Source organism: Rattus norvegicus, chromosome Y (assembly GCF_036323735.1).
Source record: "Rattus norvegicus strain BN/NHsdMcwi chromosome Y, GRCr8, whole genome shotgun sequence".
NCBI classification, from domain to species: domain Eukaryota; kingdom Metazoa; phylum Chordata; class Mammalia; order Rodentia; family Muridae; genus Rattus; species Rattus norvegicus.
The window spans coordinates 29,707,600-29,729,298 of NC_086040.1; positions in this window are offsets into that span (position 1 = coordinate 29,707,600).

A 21,699-nucleotide genomic window follows, 5' to 3' on the forward strand; every position below is an offset into this window, starting at 1 on the left:
ATATTCTTTCTTTATTTCTTCCTTGACCAAGTTGTCATAAAGTAGAGCATTGTTCAATTTCCACATATACGTGAGTTTTCTGACATTATTGTTATTGTTGAAGACCAGTTTTTGTGTGTGGTGATCTGATAGAATACATGTGATTATTTCTGTCTTCCTGCATATGTTGAGGCCTGTTTAGTGACTGATTATATGGTAAATTTTGGAGAAGGTTCAATGAGGTTCTGAAAATAATGTATATCCTTTTATTTTTAGGATGGAATGTTCTATAAATATCTGATAAATAAATTTGGTTCATAACTTCTGTTAATTTCTCTACATCTCTGTCCAATTTCTGTTTTCATGATCTCTCCAGTTATAAGAGTGGAGTGTTGAAATCTCCTACTGTTATCTATCATGAGAAGTCCAATGTATGCTTTGTACTTCAGTAAGGTTTCTTTTATGAATGCAGGTCACCTTTCATTTGGAGTATAGATACATACGGTTGAGAGTTCATCTTGGTGGATTTTTCCTTTGATGACTATGATGTCATAATCCTCCTTTTCCTCCTTAGAAAGCCATGTCCTTCCTTATCTTTTTCTTAAAGACTTTCAGTTGAAAGTCAATTTTAATTGATATTATAATCTAACTTCAGTTTGCTTATTCAGGCAATTTTCTTGAAATTTGTTTTCCAGTCATGTACTCTGAGGTAGTATCCGTCTTTGTCTCTGAGGTGTGTTTCCTGTCTACAGCAAAATGCTCGCTACTCTTTATGTATCCATTCTGTGAGTCTGTGTGTTTTCATTGGAGAATTGAGTTCATTGATGTTGAGAGATATTTATTTTCCTAGTCAGAGGTAGAATTATGTTTCTTTGTCTCTCTTTTCATTTCATTGCAAGGAAATTATATTCTTGTTTTTGGTATGATGTATTTTCTCTCCTTGTGTTGGAGTTTTCCATGTATTTTCTTTTGTAGGCCTAGATTTGCTGAAAGAGATTTCATAAATTTGGTTTTGTCATGGAATATCTAGGTTTCTCTGTCTATGATCCTTGAAAGTTTTACTGGATACAGTAACCTGGTCTGGCAATTGTGCTCTCTTAGGGTCTATTTGAAATCCGTCCAGCATATTCTCACTTTCATTGTCACTAGTGAGAAGTCTGGTGTAATTCTTATAGGTCTGACTATATATTTCACTTGGACCTATTTCCCTTACTGCTTTTAATATTCTTTCTTTGCTTTGCACATTTGGAGTTTTGACTATTATGTGATATGAGTAATTTCTCTTCTGCTCCAATATATTTGGAGTTCTGTGGGCTTCTTGTTTGTTTATGGGCATCACTTTCTTTAGGTTAGGGAACTTTTCTTTTTTAATTTGGTTGAATATATTTACTGGCCCTTCAAGTTGGGAGTCTTCTCTTTCTTCTATACCTATTAACCTCAGGTTTGAACTTTCATTTTATCCTAGATATCCTGTATGTTTTGGGCCAGGAACATTTGTTTTCCATTATCTTCATCAGTTGTGTGGATGATTTCTATGGAATCACCTGTCCATGAAATTCTCTTTTCTATATCTTGCATTCTTCTGGTGATTCTTGTATCTACGGTCCTTTGTCTCCTCCTTTGTTTTCCTATCTCCATCTTTGTCAACTTTTTACTTTCTCTATTATTTCTATATCTATTTTCAAGTCATCTTCCTGTTTGGTGATGTTTCCTGTAATTCTTTCATGGATTTTTTTTTCCTCTTGAAGGGCTTCTACTTGTTCACTTGTGTTCTCCTGCATTTTTCTAAGGGGATTCTTTAGGTTCCCCACAAAGTCCTCCATCATTGTCAACAAATGTGACTGTAAATCTAAGTCTTGCTTTTCTGGTGTGTTTAAATATCCAGTATTTTCTTAGGTGGGATAACTGGGCTCTGCTGATGCCAAGTAGTATTGGTTTTTGTTAGTTAGGTTTCTTCGCCTGCCCCTAGTTATTGGGTTGTCTTTGGTGTTCACTTGCCTTACTGCTTCTGTGAGTGACTTGACCCTGCTGTAGCCCTCTGTGTCAGCACTGTGGTAGAACTCTTTTCTTGTTTTCTTTCAGCCTTTCCTGCGAACAGGTGTTCTGTTCCCATATGTGTAGGCACTCCTGGAGACCTTCTTCCAGCTCTAGGAACAGGCAGGAATCAAATGATCATGACCCTGACTGTTCCTGTATGTACTTACCCTCCATGGGCAAAGTTGGCACTGTGCAAAACCCTCTTGGGTCTTTATGGTGGGAAGCTGGGTATTCTCCTCTGACATCTCAGGATTATCCACACTCCTGAGGGTCCAGCTCTCTCCACTAAGGGATTTGCGTACAGGGAACTGTTTGGCCATTCAGTGCAGGCCTTGGTACAGACCCGAATCGTGGGTACCGGTGGCTGACTGTTCCTGTATCCCAGTGTCCAGAAGTACTGTTCAATTTCTCCTTGCATCAGGGATGTGGGCTGAGGTTTGTTTTAATTTAATATTGAGAAATATTTACAGTACATCAAAATAGGTGTGAAATGCATCACAATAGAATCCTCTGCATTCCAGCAATTTTTATACAAGACCAGAGTTTACTGAGAGGTCTGTACAACAGACCTCCTGCTTTATAATTGTCAGAGCTTTAAGTCTGTCTCATTCTCTACACTTAGATTTTTATAACTTTTGCATGAATGGGTGCAGATCTAATCTAATAGATGTAATAAGCTAGTATACCTGACTAAGTCTCCAGCCCCCATGAGGGACTATGAATTGTTTTGCTTTTTTGTTGTTGTTGTTTGGAGAACTGTGTTTTTCAGTATCCCCAATAGAAAATTAATCTAGTGATGAATTAGTGAATAGAAACGAAAATTATGAATGATTATGAGGAATTCCCCAAAACAGAGTGAACACAAAGTTAAATCTGAAATGTGTGTGGGTAGACATGCACACATGCTCATGACCCATGTAGCTGACAAGCATTCAACACCAGACCAACTTGAGTGATTTGGGAAATTAACTTATTTCACACACAAGCAAACTCATTGGGAATACATTGTTTTCTCAGTCGCGTCTTTAAGTGACCAAATGGTGAAACAGTATGTAAACAAATACTGTTACCCTGCTTTGTTGTTTATACTAACATTTTAATTCATGTACAATCTTCATGTGCTCTTTCTCTATTGTGTTTTTCTGTGTCTGTGTTTCTGCATGAATATATAGGAACACATGTGTATGTGGCATACATGTGAGTGTTTGTGCATGTGTGTGTGTATATGTGTGTGCGTGTGTGTGTGTGTTTTATGGAATTTGTAAACATAGGTAACATGTGTATTTATAATTTGGAAATACTGAAACTCACATTTGATTTGTTGATCAACCATGCGACTGATCTACTCACATATCTCTGAAATTCCATTATATCAAGTGAATAGAGAGAGAACTTAATAGGCTTGTGGTATCTCCAATTCTACCCTTGTCAGGAAAAAAATATTTTTTGGCAACAAAACCCAAACTTCAACAAACACATATACACCCTACAAAACAGGAAAGGTTATGTCATTTAAAGGGAAAAGATATCAGACTGGGAGAAAAATGAGTAAGCCACATCTCCAATACTTGAGAGACATGAGATTGAACTTCAGAAGATATAACGGGAAGGGACAGGCAGAATCCCTAAGAAGCCAAAATAAGCTAAACACTGGAGCTTCTCATTACATGACAGCTCATGGGTTGGTAAGGATGGTAGACCATACTCAGTCTCCATATAAGACTACAATTTGAACAAGGTGAAAAGCCTACAAAGTGCTAACAGCTACTTTACAAGTTACAGTGTGAAAAACAGAATGTAACTGTAGAAAGAAGAGAAGGATGATATCTGAAAACAGACCAGGCTGTGCTGGAATTGAACAGCTTTCCATGTAAGTAACCAAGCAACACAGCAGCTGCCCTATGCAAAAGTGAGCAAAGAGGAATGAACAGTATAGATACTATGTGTATATAAATACAGGCAATTTGGTAGATTTTTAAGATGTTGAGATGAAAGAATAGGAAGAAATTTCTATCAAGCTCGGCACAATGTCTTGCTCTTAGAATACTCACATTTAAGAGACTGAGGGAGAGGAATAAGGAATTTCAGGTTACCCTGGAATACATATCAAGACAACACCTCTTTTTTTCTCTTTTTTTAAATTCAAATCACTAGTGTGATTGATAGAATACCATGAACAATTTTAAGAAAACAGAAATGTAATGTCTATGCAGTGATACTCTCACTAAGAAAACATGTTCTATAAAGAGACAGGTATTATTAAGTTACAGATAACAGCTGCATTATTGAAGGATGTAGCATGAAGGGTTATGATCCTGTTTGGTTGATCCTTCTTCTCTTTCATGGCTCAGCATCTCTGACCACGTCATTATTGTGCAGACATCTAGATGTTCCCTGGCTTTAAATTTATGTATGTAAACCAGTAATCATTTATATATCCAATAATTTTTTGATTTTACTTTATCTTCAAAAACGATGAGTCTTTAGGAAATGATACCTTTATTGTGTGGGTTTGAATATACATAATTGCAATCAGAGAATAATCTGGGCTCCACACACACACACACACACACACACACACACACACACACACAGGATGGTTGGAGATACTATACCTGTGGCATCAGGAAAGCATAGAGATGAGTGTTTTGATCAGGTTTTCTGTATAATATTGATGACAGGTTAATGATAAGACTGGGTAAAAAATTGAAATACAGTCAAGGTTTTTTTTCCTTCCTTTGATTGATAGCTTGTACAGCATGTGAAACTGAACTTAAACGCAAGGTAAATCTTGAGCCTGAGCTTCATTAGTGGCAGGACTCCATGTTTCCACCTTCTCTTGTAAATATATGGACACTTGGCTCAATGCTTAGCACACTTTAAAAAAATCCCCTGGTGTTAAGAGAGAAAGTATTAGATATGGAATTATGTGAGAAAAAATCTTTTCTAAGCTTTGATTTTTGTTACTGCAGAAGAAGACTTTGACTCTGATGTAAATGAGGCTCTAAAATACTAAAAAAATAGTATCTCTCATCTGCAAGAATCCTACTGATTTCTTACTGCTCTGTGTTTCCGGAGATGAGGGTCAATTGTGTCAATTGCTCTTTGTGGCAGGAAAAGGTATTGTCTTTCAAATGCTTTGCAAATGCCAAGTTCTCTGAGGTCCCTGGAGAATGTTTCCTCCTGTTCACCCTTATCCTGCTCTCATTGTCTTTGCTATCTGCACCAGTCCATCTCAACGCACCCCATGCACTTCTTTCTGCTCAACTTATGTAACCTGGAAATTGGCTACATGGGCTCTGTCATACCCACGATATGGAGAGACTTGTCAGTGTGATCTGAGGGCTCTCTTAGGAGGGATGTACCACACAGATGTTTTTCTCCACACTTTTTAGTATAACTGAGTGCTGTCTATTGGCAGTCATGGCCTTTGGCTATGGTATTGGCAAGATTAACTATGCAATCCAAATGAGTCATGGGGTATGTGTCCATTTATCAATTATTTCATGGGAAATAGGTTCCATTGTAGGGTTTGGACAAAATTACTTGAGGCCCAAATATAACCACACATCAAGAGTTGATAAACTCTTGGTCTATACAGCAGTGACATCCATGCTGAACCTCATCATCTATAGCATAAGGAACCAAGAAATCAAGGAAGCACTAGGAAGAAATCTGGGTTTGAAGAAAATTGTGATAATAATTATGTGCATAGTCTGTGAAAGAAAGAAAACAAAACACTGTGATCTTTCTGGCTGTTTTGAAAGAAACTTTAAGAAACATAACTTTGTTTTAGAGTGTTCTCTATATTCACCACCATTCTTAATTGTAAAAATATTAATGTTTGCTTGCTATTAAATAACTTTAGTAGATTAGTCCAGTACTTAAAGATTTTGATATGGGCAGAGTTTAAACCACATGCTAATGTCTCAGGGGCCTTGAAAGTCCTCTGTATCCTTTCTTACATATTCGGAAATCTTCCAAGAAAATACTTCAGCACATTATGTTTCAATTCCAAACTCTTCAGTACATGTAAATTCAGTGCATTTGACTGGAACTGCTAAGTAGTTCTCAGGTCAGTAAATTGTTAGTCTCTGCTTTTTGTACTATTAGGTGAGTCCACATGTCAGATTTGGGCACGCAGGGCCTATATTTTGGAACAGGAGTAATCTTTCCTCCCTTTTATGATTTCTAAGAGGGCGGTGGAAAAGAATTTCAGCCAGGTGATTCTCAAAATCAACATCCGTGTTTCAGATAAACACACACACACACACACACACACACACACACACAAACACGCACACACTCACACACACACACACACACATACACTTGCATTTATCTGCACATTATACAGAAAATTAAGTGGGTTTACAAGTGACAGAAGACTAATATAAATGGTCAGCTTGTGTCAGATAATTAGATTCTGGTTGTTATTCCCAAATAAAATAAAATAAAATAAAATTAGAATAGTGTATAATGAAAGAAAAATAGAATTCTTTTCAAGTGTGCAGAAAATATGGAAGACTTTAAAATATAAATTACAATGACACTAAATCTAGAGTATTATTTTAGGCATGAGTCACCTATACAGAAAGACAATGATTAGATTCTCCTCAGAATCATTGTTCTCAGTCTACTTACACGCAGTAAGGACCATTAAGGCCAGAGAGTTGGAAAAAAATGACGGAGAAGCTGAAAACAAAGCCTAAAGTTTTGAAGAGACACACAGTCTTTCCATAGTCTTCAAGTACTTCTCCTATAACTTCTATTACTTTAAAAGAAAATATAAAAGAAAAATACATTAAAATATTTTAAACTACAAAAGAAAAATAATTTAAAATAATTTCATTGCTCCTTAATTGGGTGTTATTAAGATGCCAGTCATCCACCTAATGCTGAACTGAGATAAACAAAGCAGGAAACACTTTTTGGCATCTCTGCCAAGTACATAGAATCTCGACCTAAAAGAGAAATAACACTAGGCAAATCCAAATTCAGAGACATTCTAGCAAAGTAATTATTTCACTTCAAAGGTGTAGTCACAGAAGATAAAAATAGTAATGAATTATCAAAGAATAGAATAAACAAAGATATGTAATGATTAAGGGTCAACTGGATTTCTGGATTTTATACGGGCATAGAACTTGTACAGTAGTAGAACCATTGCTTTTATGATTTGCTCAAATCACTGTGGTACTTGTAATATGTTAATGTTTTTCAATTATCTGATTTTTGAGAATTACTCATTAGATGGATTATGGAATATAAAATTGAGGAATTAGATTACGATAAAAAAGGAGTACTGTTTCCTATCAATTACATTTGATTTTCCTGTACATTTTGACTTCAGCTTTATTTTTGGTATTTATTCATTTTTTTAATTTATATCTCAAATGTTGCCCTCCTTCCTGTCTTCCCCCACAGAGTCCTTTACCTCAACCCCCATCCCTTTCTGATTTCTTCTTCTAAAATGACAGAACAACAGTAGACATAAGGCATGATTAGTTCCTGAATAGCTGTTTTACATGTATTTGAAAATCTACAACACCGATAGTACAGACATCAGGAAATAGTTTCAAAAATGATCTTCAAAAATTAAATATTCTCAAGTTATCAGCTATAAGCTATCAGCTTGACAATACTGGAAAGATCCAAGAACATAAGTATCTTTGTCATATACATAGTTAAAAATGATCAGACAAGAAGAAAAACATATTGCAACCTTCCTAGATTCAACATAAGAGAGCCTCAACAAAGATTATGGGATAATACCTGGAAATGAACTCCTACAAAAACCAAGAACAAACTAACCACAAACTGCAATATTTATAAAAGCCAAACAAATAGGTGGAAAGTATTATTTTCAGCTCTATATGAGAATATTAATGTTTATTAATTTGTATATTAATAAAATTTTAATTTCATGACTGCAAATTTTTATTGCAAATTTTTAAATCAATAGATTTTAAGTGACTCGTGATCATTATCTTTAGTGGCTTTGATTGCATTATAGATTACTAAAGTGTTCATTTGACTGTGATTATCACTATGAATATTCACAAAAATCAAATTATGTCAATCAGGAACTGCTCTTCTGTTTTTATACTTTTTGTTCTACATATGTAAGAGTTTTACCTGCTTGTTCACGTGTGCAACTCATCCATGCCTAGTGTCCAGGAGGTTGAAGAGCGTGTGAGATTCTGTGATGCTGAAATTACAGCCACTTGTGAACTGTCACTCGGTAGTGTATATCGGCACTGGGTTCTCTGGAAGAACAGATAATGCTATTAATCACCGAATCATACCTTCATCTTCAGCAACGCCATTTTTTTCTTAATATAGTGCCTAAACTGTCCTGTCTTCTGCATAAACCACTATTTTCTCAATTGTGATAAGTTAATATTAAACACATAGTCACCTGCTTCTTGCCATCATATATATATATGTATATATGTGTATATATATATATGTATATATATATGTATATATGTGTATATATATGTATATGTATATAATATATACACACAGACACACACACAGACACATGCACAACTGCTCTTACTTTCAAGTTTACTTACTTACACACATACACAGACACATGCACAACTGCTCTTACCTTCAAGTTTACTTACTTACTTACATACACACACACACACACACACACACACACACACACACTGCTTCTTACCTTCAAGTATACTTAGGTATTTTCAAAGCTATTTGTTTACTTATTCACTTTACATACTGCACACTGCCACCCTCCCGTTCACCCCTCTCACAATCCTTCCTCTAGCCCTCTCTCCTAGGAGCAGGAGGGGACCTCACAGGTATCTCCTCTGCTCGCATATCTAGTCTCTGTGATCACATCCTCTGCTACAGAGGACAGACACAGCAGTCTACATGGATAAGGGTGGTAAGGTAGATGTCATATCCAGAAAGAGGCAAAGAGCTGGGGTAAGAGATGCCCTTGAATCAATGGGTGTTTCCTTAGCTGAGACTCACAGCCTCAGTGATATCTACATGAAGAAGACATCTCCTGTAGCCAGAGATCAAACCAAATGAAATGATAGAGACACCAACTTTTGACCCAAAATTTATTCTTACCACAAGAAATAAAAAGGCAGTGCATAGAGCAGAGAGAGTGGAATGATTAACCAATGGTTAGTGCAGATTGAAAACCACCCCATGGATGAGCCCCAATCCCTGATACTATTAATGACACTCTGTTATGCTTGGAGAAAGGAGTCTAGCATGGCTTCCCTCTGAGAGGCTCCACTAAGCTGCTGACTCAGTCAGTAGCAGACATCAACTAGCCAAACTATGGGTGGAGCTTGGAACTCTGATTGAAGAACAGAATGAAAAGGATTATGGCCTCTAAGGGTATAGGCACTCCACAGGCTTTGTCTTCATGTGGGTACCAAACAACTAGAATTGGGCTTTCCCAAACAAGTTGTCTATAGATGAGACATCTGTGTCTTTAAAATTTATTTATTTATTTTCTCACTTTACATCCCATCTTCAGGGTACACCAACACCCATTGTTGGGGGAACCCATAAAAAGAAAAAAAGCTACACATTTCCTTCCTATGTCCTAAGGGCTCAGGTTCAGTACAAGTTCACTCTCTGGTTGGTGGTTCAGTGTTTGGCAAACCACAAGAGTCCCTGTGAGTTGACTTTATTGGTCTTCCTGTGGAGTCCCTCATAATATCTGGGCCTCGATTCTTCACCTGTTTTTTTAAAGACTCCCCAAGCTCCAGCTAATGTTTGGTGGTGAATCTTTACACTTCTTTCTCTCAGCTGTTGGGTGGAGTCACTTAGAGGACAGTTATGCTAGGATTCTGTATGCAAGCATGATAGAGTATCTGTAATAGTGTCAGCGATCGGTGATTGCCCACGGGGTAGATATCAATCTGTGCTAACCATTGGTTGGAAGTACCTACCATGTCTGCTCTATCTATCTTTGTCTCTGAAGGTCTTGTAGGTTGTGTTCATTTTGGATTGAAGGTTTTTTGGTTGTTGTTGTTTTTTTTTTTTTTCTTGTCACATTACTGGTAGTCATGTGTGGCAACAGAAGTGGCATTTTAAGAATCCTTATCCCCATTGCGAATGTCAACCCAATAGACACCCTGGGGATTTGCCTTTCCCAGGTCTCTGGCACTTCCTAGAGATGCACACCCCACACTTGTGATTTCCATTCCCTTTTCCCTTCATTCACTATACCTAGTTCCTCCAAACCCACTATATCCAATTCCTCTACACATTCCCTTCTCTACCCCCCCTCCCATTCAGTTTCCTCCTTTCCTCCATCCGCCTCAATATCTATTCTGCTGAATGCATTTTAAAATCAATATTTAGGAAAAATACTGAGTAAGTATAGGAAGAATTTCAGTAATTATGGTCGATGTTTAGGCAAGATATGAACATATTAAATTTTATAGAGGCCACAATTACTACATATATTGATATAAGAGTCACTGTCTTTATTACATTCAACTTGAAGGAAAACCATTTATATATTCTATTAAGTTATACAAGGGAATCTGTTAAAAGAGTTACATACATCACACAACTTTATTACTTTGAATGCTCTCTTTATTGCAAATATTTACGAAATGAAAAGTACAACGGTTTAAACTCATGTAAGTGTACTTTGTTGTAAAGTTAAAGTTTATATATACAGGTTGATGACTACAGTCATCTCAGATTCACAGGAGATAAATACATCAGGGAGTCATGCTGAGTGTCTACAACCCAGTATACAACGATAGAAAAGATAAAAGACAACATCTCCAAATAGTATACACAATCGAAACTTTCTTGTAGATCTTGAAACAAAATGCAAAGAACAAACCCACATCTTAGGATATTACCACATATAGGAAACGGTAGCTGGAGGAAGCATTCTCAGGGTATTTTAAACATTTGCACCTAGGAATGAAACTGGCTCCGTGAACATGAAGATTTACTCTTTTGGCAAGAAAGTCAGTCTGTCTCCTGATAGTCATGTCATCTGTCCATCACTGGAGCAACGGCCATGCTTTATGAATGTGTACAGATAAACACATACTGGTTTCCACGTTTTTCAAAGAATTACCAGAAGAACCTGAAAAAGAATACATAATTTTCCAGAGATGAAATATGGAATTTAAATTAGTCATCATACATATGTTGTTAAATTTTTCAGCCTACTATTATTTAATAATTATGACTATTCCTGCTATGAATGAAGAGATGGTTACTTAATGTCTACCGATCCTCAAAGCCTGAAACATTGTGAAAAATTGTATTATTTCTCCCTACCTTGTGTCTTTGGTCACCAACCTTTCCATTGCTCGTCCAAATACTCTTTCTCAAATAGATCAGAGGACTACGTGAGGGTGTCAGTCTCATGAAGAAGACCAAGGAACTTTCTGTACTTGCATGTATTTGCTCTACGGAACATGTAAATAAAACTTTCAGTTTCAAGAACTAAAACATGGCCGTCCATTGGGGCCCACATGAACCATAATCTTCCTGGCATCAGTGAATATTAGCAAACTAGTAACAGCGCAGACAATAATATAATGGAATAATTCTGGGATAATAATAATAATAATAATAATAATAATAATAATATATAATGATGATGACAATAATAATAATAATAATAATAATAATAATAATAATAATAATGGAATATTCTCCTCAAGGGATCACAGACTAAGGAAAGTAAATATAGAGACGTTTTTTTCAAGGGTTATTGTATCAATTAAAGTAATTCTCACTAGGACAGACTCCTCATACATGAAAATCACTCAACCTGTCATGTCTTCACAGAGAGTTGAGAACCAGGGTGGTCTTTTCTTAGGACAAGAGAAAGATTTGCCAACCTTCCAAAAAGAAAAGCAAACCAGACAGTCTGTGTGTAAGGATGGTTAGCTTGTGCATGACTAACACACACACACACACACACACACACACACATGCACACACACACACAGGCACACACACACATGCACACAAACACAGACAGACACACACACACATACACAAAGATACACAGAGAGACACAGACCGATAGACAGACAGAAACACACACAGAGACACAGACACAGAGACAGACACACATACACACATATACAGACACACATAAACACAGAGAGACACACAAAGAAACACACACATACAAACTCTCCAACACATAAAAATACACACACAGACACACACACACAGACTCACAGAGAGACACAGACACACAATCACACATAAACACTCACACACATAAAAATACACACACACAGAAACACACAGACACAGACACAGACACACACACACACACACACACACACACACACACACACACACCTCTGATGTATGCTTCCTAGAGTGTTTAGGTGCAAAAGGATGAAGTGGCCCCAGGAACTAGTCGGTCAACACAATATTGGTCAGCCTGCAAGTGAGTTGGGGGTTGCTCCAAGGTATTCAGTGTCACAACTCTCTTAGAAGGTATTCAGGGACGTGCTGTGTGCATATATTTTACTCAGGTTGAACAAGGGCTACACAAATCTTGGAGAGGGGGAAGGGGTTTTCGGGTGCATTTACATCGATAAGAGGCTTAAGGTACCAGGAAGGCATCATTTGCTTGAACTTTTATAATCTCTGTCCCAGCATCCGTCTGTTGTTCAGGGATCTCCATTTGACTTCCTCAGAAACGGACTCGACTGAATGTGACCATCCCCAATCCTGAAGTCCTACTCCCTTGATTTCAAAGGATTGAAGGTTCGGACTCTGCGTTCTCTATCAGATTACATCCTCGGGAGGTTGCCCTCTAGATGCCGTGAATAAACCAGTTCATCCATCAAGTTTCTGCACTAACCCGTATGTCCCCTAACTCTGGCCGGTTCTCTTTGCACCGCGCTATCTCTCCTTCTTCCCCTCTGACCTTCTGCTCATGTCCTCAGTCGCCCTCACTCATCCACAGAATCTGTTCCAGTTTTCCTTTCAGAGAGGTCAATGCTTTCCCCTCACCGGCCTTCACCTTTCCTGTGACCTCTCTCCATTTGTGGATTGTAGATAGAATAAGATTTATCTCACAGCTGATACTATCCATAGGTAAACGTGCGCCATGTTTGTCTCCCTAGGTCTCAGTTCACTCTCGGGGTGTTTTTTTTTTCCTAATTTCAACTATTTTCCATGATGCTTCATGATATCATGCCCTCATCACGATGATATCATGCCCCCACCTCCATGATGTCATGTCCCACTATCATGATGTCATGTCCCACCCACATGATGTCATGCCCAACACCCATGATTTCACGCCCCCATCCCAGTGATGTCATGCCTGCGCCCCTTGCTTGAATAGTTGCATATATTCAACAGGTAACATTCTGAATGCTGCCCTTTCACCACACTCCTCCAGACTCCACCCATTTACAGCCCCTCCTTCTATTCACTCCCCTTCTTCTCTAACAGAGTGGAGGACCCCTCTTGGTGCAACCTCTCCCCTGGCACATCAAGTCTCTGCAGAACTAGATTCATTGTCTCCCATCAGGTACTGAAAACGCAGCCCGAGTAAGAGAACAGGATCCACAGACAGGCGACAGGTTTAGTGAACACACGTGAAGACCATTGTGCTCCTCTACTTTGTCAGTCCTTCCTTCAGCTCTTCAGTGAGAATCACTGAGCTCCGTCCGGTATTTGGCCGTGCACCTCTGCTTCTGTGTCTGTCGGCTGCTTGATGGAGCCTTGCTGAGGACATAACGCGACCCTCCCGTCTGCAAACACAAGAAAGGACCATTAATAATGTCAGTGTTTGTCGTTTGCCATTAGGATAAGGCTCACATCCGGGCACTTATCCTTTGGCCATTCCCTCATTTCCTTTTCTATTTCTGTCCATGTGTTTCTTATGGTGGAGGCAATTTCTGAGTCAAAATTTTGGGGGTGGCTTTGAGTCCTTATCCTTCCACCTTGGGTCCTCTCTGGCTGAAGAAAGTGAACATTTCAGTATCTGTATCCCCACTGTTAAGAGTCTCAGCTAAAGTCACTCTCATGGACGCAGGGGTAGTCTCACCCATCCCAGATTGCAGGGAAATCACAGAGATAGCACCCACCCTGCCCAGTCTTTGATTTCAGTTTATTCTCTTGGCCCTCTGTCCCACTTGCCCGTCTCTCCCAAGAAATGATTCTCAAACCCCATTTCCCTTCCCATCCCCTTAGGCACACAGTCTTTTTCTTCCATCTGCCTCTTCTCATTAGTTTATTCCTCCTTCTGAGTGAAATTAAAGAATTTTTCTTGGCCCTTTCTTCTTCTTTATCCTCTTTGGTTCTGTAGATCTTAGTGTGTGAATTCTGTAGTTTATGCCTAACACCCCCTTTAAGTGAATATGTACATGTTACTTTGGGTCTCAGTAACCTCATTCAGGATAATACTTTCTCATTGCATCTACTTGACTGCAGCTTCTCAATGTCCTTATTTTTAATATATGTGTAGTATTCCATTGTGTAAAGGAACCACATTATCTGTAGCCATTGTTTGGTTGAGGGGCATCTGGCTTATTTCTATTTTCTGTTCACTATGAAGAAATCCACTATGAACATAATGGAGTACATGTCCTTGCGGTATGGCAGAGGTCTTTTCAGATATAAGACAAGATGTAGTATAGCCGGTTCTTTAGGAAGAATATTCCCCATTTTATCAGAATCCACTGGATAGATATGGAAAGCATTATAAGTATTTGCTCTTCCCCTAGCAAAAGTAATTTGTATCCTGATATTTATCTGCTTCCTCTAAGGAGGTTTCCCCCCGACTGGCCCTCTGTCATGGACTTAGGAGATGGCATATGAACCTTCTTCCCATTATAACCGGTCAGTAAATGCTAGAGCCTATTACTGAGAGCCAGAGGGGAAAGTTGGTACTGGAGGTTTGGCTGCGGGGTTAGGTAGAGAGGCAGAAGAGGGTAAGAGGGAAAGGCAGAGAACTGAAGAAAAAGAGGAGGAAGTAATGATGGAAAGAATCCATATGTCCTTGAGAAAGCACATGTAGCAACGTGTTTTCTGGTTGGGGAATACATTATGATAGCGTTAGATCTGCCCAATACACATGTATAGATTGTAATTATAATAACCAGATTGTGTGTTTTCTTATGGGTTCATTGGGTTCAGAAATTCCAACAAGCTTTCCTCAACAGTATTTCTGGATTAAATTTTCTGTTAATAGAGATCTCCCCTTGTAGGGTCTCTAACCATTGCTCCATAGTCCAGTAGACAAAGTTGTTCCTTCTTCGGTCATGTCTCTTGTAATTTCTATGGAATTCTGTGTCTTCAGTGACCCAGGCCCAGTGTTCCCTTTTCTCGAGGTCTTCAATGATCTCACTCAGAGGTTTCAGGTTTCTCAACTCGTTACATCTAGTTGACTGCAGCTTCACAATGTCCTTATTTTTCACAGCTGCATAGTATACCATTTCAAATATTTCCTGATAATAGTGAACCGTAGCAAGCAGCTAAAATTTCCCAAGAAAACATTAAACATTCAGTATCTAAATCTAGATCTCCTCATCCAATGATGCTTGGGCTGATTGAATGGTGTGGCATGAGCAGTTTGTTCTTACAGACGCCAAATCCATTTCCTTCTCCAGTAGTGGCTGCCATCCCTCTGTTAGAGATTTTTACCCTGGTTATTTTCGGTGACTTATGTGATTTAGAAATTGTGATACCATCTGCATGTTAGAAAGCTAGAGATGTTTCAGGTTGACCCTGCCTCCACAGCCAATGAGGTAACATGTGCTCATTGGGCAACCATGTCACACCCAAATAGCAAGATGTCGTCTTTGACTCCACACATGACTGCAAGATTGCGTCTTGTCGTGCATGCACTTTGGCAACCATGTCACACCTGACAGTGAGATAGCAACTTTGTATCTTCACCCAAAAGTAAGATGGCCTCTTTGAATCTCTTAATCCTACCTGTCCATGAGCATGGGAGGTCTTTTTGTCTTCTGCTACCTTCCTCAGTTTCTCTCTTCAGAGACTTGGAGTTCACACCAGACATGTTTATGATGTGCTAGGTTAGAGTTATTTTATATTTCATATATATATATTGTATATATATGTATATATGTATATATGTATATATATATATACATATGCCCATTGTGAATGGCATTGCTTCCCTAATTTCTTCTCAGCCTCTCTGTTATTTGCATGACAGATTATTTTCATTTTATTTTTCATCCGTCCACTCGGCTGAAGGTGTTATTCATATGTAGGTCATTTCTGGTAAATCTTTGGGATCACATATGTTCACTATTATATGATGTGTGAATGGTGATACACTGAGTTCTGATTTTCCAATATCATCCCCTCGACTTCCTTTGGTTGTCTTATTGCTCTAGCTGGGAATTTAAGGACTTTTCTGAAAGGATGCTGCGAAATGAGCAGTCTGTTCTCATTCTCCAATTTAGTAGAATTGCCTTTTGTTTCCCCCCCATATTTGGTATTAACTGGTGGACTGCTTTATTTCATTTTATGTAATATTTTTGTATTTATTTTAGTATTTTATTGCATTATGTATGTGCCTGTCATCCCTGGTCTCCCTGAGACCAAAAATAGCGAAGGACGATTTATTCTGTCAAAGGCTTTTTCAGCATCTAAAGAGATAGTCTTGCATTTTTTTCTTTGTTTCTTCAATTCTGCTCCTTCACACCATTGTGTAATAGTGCATATTAAAAATTCATATTAAATATATTAATAATTAATATATTAATTTTGAAATATTAATTTAATATTTCATTTAATTTATTATATCACTATTAATTTAATATTGTAACATAACATATCAATATTAATTATATTTACCATATTAATATAATTTAATGTATAATACAAAATGTTAATATTAATATAATACATTAATATTAGTTATATATTATAATATTAAGATATAACAATTTAATGTTACTATATATATATATATATATTGCATGATATGCAACTACCAAAAAGTAAAATCAAAGGAGAGCTCCCACGTTAATGGAAAGTGCTGAGGGCAGAATTTTTTTTTCAGTTCAGTTTGTTAATATGGTGGATTTCTTTGATCAGTTTTCATCGATTGATCCACTCCTTCATCCTCAGGAGCAAGCCTACTAAATGTCGCTGGATGGCGGATTGAAATGTCCTTGGATTTTGTTTTCAAGCATTTTACCTAGTCTTTTTTCCACCAATGTTCGTCAGGGAATTCGTCTGAAATTCTTTCTTTGTTGAGTTGATTTGTGATTTTGGTGTCAGGGCGACAATGCTGTCATGGAATCAGTTTGGCTATTTTCCTTCTGTTTCTGTGTTTAGGCGTAGGTTGAGATATCTTTGAAAATCTGGTAGAAGTCTGTGCTCAATCAATCTGGCCCTGGGAATTTTACAGTGGGGAAACTTTTAATTACTGTTTAAAGGTTAAATTACTCTTTAAGTGTTGTAGAGCTATTCACATAGTTTATCTGACCTCAGTTTACCTGTGGTCAGTGTTATCCTTCGATACAATCATCCATTTAATTCAGAGATTCTAATTTTGCAGACAGCAGGTTTTTGACACCTAATGATTCTGTGACTTTCATCAGTGTCCATCTATGCGGCTCCCTATTCATTTCTGATTTTGTTATTTGGATGCTGTCTTACCTCCTATTACATTATTTGTTTAGGGCTTTGTATGTCTGCTTGATTTTCCCAAGGAACTAGCTCTACTTTTTGTTAATTTTTGTATTCACTTTGTTTCTGATGGATCACTCTCACCCCGAGTTTGATCATTTCTTTCTGTCCCCTACTTTAATATGTATTTGCTTATTTTTATTTTAGAGATTTAGGATATGCTGGGACGTTGCTAGTGTGCGGTCACTCTGATTTCTTTATGAAAGTTCCCTGTGCTGCATATGCATGTTCCCCTTAACACTGCTTTCCTTACGTCCCTTAAGTTTGGGGAATCTGTGCCTTCATTTTCATTAAATTCTAGGAATGCTTTTTCTTTTTCTTGTCTTCTCTGAACTTGTGGTTCTTCAGTTTGGAGCTATTGAATTTCAATGAGTATATATATATATATATATATATATATATATATATATATATATATATATATATAATTTTTTTTCTGGAGCTGGGGATCAAACCCAGGGCCTTGCACTTGCTAAGCAAGCGCTCTACCACTGAGCTAAATCCCCAACCCCTATATATTTTTTCTTATTGTTGAAGTCCAGTTTTAATCCCTGGCGATCTGAGAAGATCCAATGCTTAGCATAGTCTTTCTGTATCCGTTGTGGCTTGTTTATAGTGGGAGAACAAGGTCAGTTTAGGATAAGGTTCCATGAGGTACTGAAAAGAGAGTGTATACTTTTGTGTTCATGTGAACTATTCTGTAGATATCAGTGTGGTCAATTTAATTGAACCCCGTGTTAGGGACATCATTTATTTATTTATTTATTTTTTTAGTTTCTGTTTCAATGGTCTGCCCTTAGTGAGAGTGGGACATTGATGGACCCCACTATTAATGTTGAGCTTCGATGTGATATTTAAACTTCAGCAATATTTCTCTCACCAATATTGCTGCTTTTGTCTTTGTCTTATAGACATCCAGAATTGAGATGCCATTTTGGTGGATATTTCCTCTGATGCATAATAAGTGTCCTTCCCAGTCTCTATTCATTACCTTTGGTAGAAAGTCTGATTTGCTGGATGTTAGAATGGTTACACCATCTTGTTTCTTGTGTCCATTTGCTTGGAAAAACTTTTCCAACCCCTTGGTCTGAGGTTGTGTCTAGCTCGGTACCTGGATTGTGTTTCTTGGGTGCAACAGAAGGATGTTTCCTCTTTTTAAATCCATTGTGTTATCCTGTGTCCTTTTACTGTTGAGTAGAGGACATTAATGCTTAAAGGTATTAATGAGATGTTGCGGAAGCATGGTTTTTTTGCTTGCATGTTTTTTGGTTTTTGTGTTTTCGATTGGGATGTTTGAGAAGGTATGTGAGTATTACTTCTCTTCAGTGGGGTGCATGTTTTTTTTTTTTTGTTTGTATTTTTTGTTTTTGTTTTCTGGGGAGCTATTGGAGTATGCATGTAAATGTGAGATACTTTCTGTAGTTTATGCTGTGTAATTATTAATTTCTAGTGGGAGGCAGGTATGGTTCATTTTCTGAAAATCCATCAATATATTTCACTATAAAGTGAAACTGAAAGAGAAAAACCACATGATAATCTCATTATATGCTGAAAAAGCTTGCAAAAATATTCCAACCCCCATTCATGTTTAAAGCATGAGACCAATCAGGGATATGATTCCTATGCAGAAACATAATAGATGCAATGGAAAGCAGGCCGGTACCCAACATCAATCTAAAGGGAAAGAAACATAAAGCAATTCCATTAAATCAAGGGCAATGTAAGGCTGCCCACTATCCCTATTCTTTATAGTATTTGAAATTCTATCCAGGGTAAAAGCATAGTTCAAAACTGATTCTGACATGGAATATGGCCAAGGCCTGTGAAGGAGGCTTTACAAACAGCTTTAGAATTCCTGGGGTATGGCCCACTCTTCAGCACAGTCTCCTTGGACCTTGGTGAGTCATGAACCCCACGAGAACTTCACACAGAGTGTCACTCAGTTATTGCAATCATTCTCTCTTAATCTAAGAAGAGCATGAAAATCCTCATGGAGCTTCCCACCACTCAGAGGGCAGAGCCATTGGCATTTGCAATAACCGTGGTCCAGGTCTTTTAGCAATTGCCCCTGGGGTAGATCAGTGCTTCTATCGTTGACCAAGGAAATGTAGAATTGTCACAACCCTTAAAAAGGACCACAACCCTTAAAAAGCATTTGGAAAAATAAAATTGATTGTGAAGCTGGCTAAGATCTTTTCCGTACTGACTCTGTTATAAAAAACAATGTATGGAACAATTGGTAGTTCAGAAAGGCTGGGATCTTTTAAGGTCAGGGATCAAGAACAATGGCAGCACAGACTTATGGTGTGACTGTCACAAATGCTGGACTGTTGATGACTGCTTTCTGAAACAGTTTTACCCTCTGCTTCCTGATAGGATTTAATAATGATTCCCAATCACAGATGTGCATTCTGATAATTTGAAGCAGATGACATTTTTATACAGATGTTTATATTACTGTTTTTTTAAAGATTCTTATAAGAGTATTTTTGAAGATAAATAATACAATACTTAACCATTTCTCTGTAAAATCAAATTGCTTACTAATGAAGTTATGTTGACCTTGGGAATAATTTGTTTTCTTTAGGTTACTATGTAATATTTGTTCTAATACTGTATTGGGTATCACTTTTTCAACACTATGCAAGAGAAGAAAACTAAAACATGATCACATTTTTTGTAATACAATATTCAATAAATTAATGGTCTATAGGGAAATACTGCCCATTGGGAAACAGAGAAAACCTAGAAAATTTAACTGTATGTCACTAGAATGAACCTGGGAATAAAAATGTTATGTAGAAGAATCTCCTATACTTTATGTTCCTAAGTGATTTCTACCCATGTCAAGTCCCTGACTAACTATCTTCATTCAGAGCATGTAACCACTAATGAGGCCAAGAGAAATCTATAGATTTAGAGAGATGTAGTATGTAATGGTTTCAACTGTTTCGCAAGAGACTCTTCTGGAAAAGGCACTCTTGGACCTGGTCAATGTAAGGAAATCTGTTCAGCAGGTAGGCCATAGCAAGTCTCAGTGACATCATCATTAGGCCCTCCATTAAAAATCTCTTGTATCCTGGAGAGCCCTAGTTTCTTCTGTGATGTCACAAGTGTTGTGACATCATCTGCCTCTTAGATATTCCATCAGTACCTCTAGAGTTTACTAATTGATCTGTAATTCAGAATAAACAGCCATTTGAGAGAGAAAAAAAAGAGGATGAAGAGATCAGAGATGGGGAGAAGGAACCTGGCCTTCTGTCTTGGTATAAAAAAGAAGAAATTTGTGGTCCATGGTAAAGTTATGTGAGACCTTTGTAGGGGTTGAGTGGGTTCTCTTAAGAGACAGCCTTGACCTGAGCCTTCCACATATGGGAATCAAGAGCTGGGAAACTCTCAGAAGCATCTGGACTTCCCTGAATATTATGGTTCCTTGAACTCAGAGAGTTTCTATCATTACTTTATTTCAAAAGTGTTGGGAAGGGCACAGTTTTCTTTCTGAGAGCTCATGGCTATTATTCTTTTTGACAAGAAGAAAAAGGACCTAAGGAAGAAGGGAAGAACAAGTATTTTGTCCCTAGCTCAAAGTAAACTCCTCCATGCTATTTATATCTATTGTTTAGTTTGTGTCTGACACTGATATCGGGAAAGAGAAGTGTTTCTAGTTGAGACTTCACCATCTCAGTCTTTCCAGTATTATTTCTCTGACTACCATTCCCTGAGAGTGACCCATTAGATTTCTGTGTCAATAGCTGTGTTTAGCTGTCAGTTTTCTTTTCTTTTATATCTTATTTTTTTTTAATTTTTACAAATTTATTTGTCTTTTTAAATGTTTATTTCTCTATTTACAATTATAATATTATTCCCTTTAAGAGTTTCCTCCCATTAGATCCCTAACCGGTCCTTCTCAACTTCTTCTATAACCCCCCCTTACTGTCCCTTCAAATTCTCTTTAACTGTGAATCAAAACAAGAGAGTACCAAGGGCTTCTTCTTCCACTGGTGC